At 39.9% G+C, this 2975-nt stretch overlaps 1 pseudogene across 1 annotated transcript in view; it reads right to left on the bottom strand.

Annotated features, from left to right (window-relative positions):
- Positions 1-1194, bottom strand: part of LOC109230864 — a 4902-nt pseudogene extending 3708 nt beyond the window's left edge. Inside the window, exon 1 of the transcript XR_002068717.1 lies at positions 665-1194. The product of XR_002068717.1 is annotated as a subtilisin-like protease SBT1.9 (transcript). The remainder of the gene's footprint in view (positions 1-664) is intronic.

Genomic DNA, 2975 nt, shown 5'->3' with positions numbered 1-2975 from the left:
TCGATTCCAGCTGAAGCTGAAACTAGGACTCCCTTCATCATAGCTCCAAAAGAAGCAATGGAAATAGAATCTTCATACAAGGGAATGAAATTGAAACGGAACCCATAAGAAATGGATATTATATCAACACCGTCTGCCACAGCTTGGTCCATAGCAGCAACTAAATCTGATGTAAAAAGTCCTTCATCAAATCTAAACTTGTACACAGCTAGCCTAGCTCGTGGAGCGACTCCTTTTGCTGTTCCTGGTGCATATCCAAAATGGGAAACACCTTTGGCAAAATTCCCAGCAGCAATGGAAGCAACGTGTGTGCCATGACCATCAGTATCCCTTGCAGAATTCATGGAAATGTTCACAGTGGGATCATTAGCCAAAATTCCCTTATTGAAGTAATTAGCCCCAATAAGTTTTCTGTTGCACAATGAAGTGTTAAACTGTGTGCCGGGCTTGCAAATTCCTTTCCACCTTTTGGGGACTTCAGGCATACCATCATCTCGAAAACTCGCAGATTCAGGCCAGATGCCAGAGTCAAGAACACCAATGATCACATCTTGGCCTAATCCAGAAGCTGGCCATAGACCAGATGAAGGATTGAGCTTGAGGAAATCAGATGTGTAGGTAGTGTGAGGTTCCACAGTTGTATCTTTGTATGCTGAAACGAAACCTGGTAACTTCTTCAAAGCTTCAAGTTCATCTTGGGACAAAACAGCACTGAAGCCATGAATCACACTGTCATAAGAGTAAACAAGTTTTGGAGCAGAGTGGAATCTGTCTACTGATGAAGGAACAGTAGCTTTAATGGAATCAATAGTGGAAGAATGCCAATGATGGTGATCAGCAAAGATATTAGGCATTAAGGATTTGTCCAAATGGACAATGTAAGTGGATCTTTGCGCTACGGCTAACAAACAGAAGACATGAGCAGAAAGAAACCATGAAAGGAAGAGAAGATGAAGACAATAAGGTAAACCCATTCTAGATCCCATGTTCACTCACTACACACTAGTACTCATGTTTAGCCACTAACTGTTGAATTGACTTTTATAGGATTAAGCTTAGAACATAAGGTCCATTAGTAATCAGTAAACTAATAAGAGGCACTAATGAATTAAGTACTAGTAAACAATAGGCGGCTTGTGTAAAAATGTGCAATTCCCATTAAGATATCAGTTTGTGCGGATGTCTGCCTCTTCTCACAGGCTGCCTGAAATGATTCTCTATGTCAATCTGTCTATTATTCCCACTTATCATTTAGTTGATGTTACTTATTTTGTTTCTTTTTTCTTTATAGAGTAAGTATTAATTTTAAACATAGGTGGCTTAAGTAAAAGTGTACTGTACCAATTAATATTGTATAAGTTTGCACGGACTTCTGGCCAGAGGCGGAGCCACAGTGTCGACTACGGGTTTGGCTAAACTCAGTAGCTTTGGTTCAAATCACGTACTCGTCTTACAATTTCATTAAATATGTACAAATCATTAATTTGGAGCCCAATAACTTAAAAGGATTAGAATCTCGAACCTGTAAACTTGAAATCTTGGTTCCGCCTTGTTACGGGCCGCCTAAACAGACCCTATATGTCCCGTCAATTTTCCCCCACTTATCATTTAATTAATGTTAGATAAGTACTTTGTTTCTTCTTTTCTTTAATATTGGAGTACTAATTATTATGAATCCACTGAGACAATGTAATTTTAAGTCAAAAATAATTTTCAAAGAAAAGGAAAATTCAGTCGATAATCAAGGATGTTGCTTTCACACTTTCTCCATCACTATATACTGGTAAAACACCGGGTGCCAATAAGTACTTACCTCACATTGTAAGTTTACAGCTATATATGGTGTTTGGATATAATTCATAGTTATTACGGGGTAAATCACAGTGACAAAAAAAGAAGAGTTCGAAATTGATTGTCTATGCATCACTTTGATCTTGTATTTTTTTCTCATTTAGAATTCGTGTTACTCCTATTTTCTGTCACGATCCAAAAACACCACCTGTCGTGATGGCGCCTATCGATGGTACTAGGTCAGCCGACATTACCAAAACGCTTTTAACAATAACCAGAAATAAATCAAGACTTTAAAATAACTAAAATCTTTGTCATAAAACAGGGTGAACCCCAAAACATAAGTGCGGAAATAAAGCCCGACATCGAGGTGTCACTAGTCATGAGCATCTAATACAACTGATCCGAAAATAACAAGACTAACATAGTCTGGAATCCAAAATATAGAAATAAGGAAAGATAGGGAAGAAGAAAGCAGGGTTGCGAACGCTGGCACCTACCTCGCTATCTCCGATGACCAGCTACGGGTGCTATCAACAATCACCGCGTCCAACAGCTCCTGATCTGCACACGAGGTGCAGGGAGTAACGTGAGTACGCCAACTCAATAAGTAACAATAATAAATAAGGAACTGAAGAAAGTGACGAGCTACAGAATTTTCATTTACAGTAATTTCATAAAGGAAAATAGTCATGCTTCCAAGTTCCAGTAATTCAAGTCAAATCAGTTTATTTTAGTCAAGCTCAAGTAAAACCAGATAAAAATATCTTTCAACAGTTTCCAAACATGGAAATAAGGCAATAGTGTACACCAATAATGTAATCATATATTGCCTCTCGGGCAAACATCTCTCAGTCCTCCCAATTCACTCCAGCCTCACAACCACTCATTCCTCACATTCTCTCAGCACTCGGTACTCGGTACTGGCACTCGATACGCGCACTCAGTAGGTACCTGCGCTTACTGGGGGTGTGCAGACTCCGGAGGGACTCCTTCAGCCCAAGCGCTATAACAAGCCAATCATGCCATAGATCAATTAGGCTCTCGGCCTCACTCAGTCATAAATCAATAAACATGTTGCGGCGTGCAGCCCGATCCCATAAATATCCTCACATTCAGGCCCTCGGCCTCACTCAGTCATCAATCTCTCTAGCCTCTCGGGTTCTCAGAAATCAGGGACATCA

Source organism: Nicotiana attenuata, chromosome 8, assembly GCF_001879085.1.
Source record: "Nicotiana attenuata strain UT chromosome 8, NIATTr2, whole genome shotgun sequence".
Lineage (NCBI taxonomy): Eukaryota > Viridiplantae > Streptophyta > Magnoliopsida > Solanales > Solanaceae > Nicotiana > Nicotiana attenuata.
The sequence above is the reverse complement of the archived record's forward strand: the minus strand, read 5'-3'. Positions and strand labels throughout refer to the sequence as shown.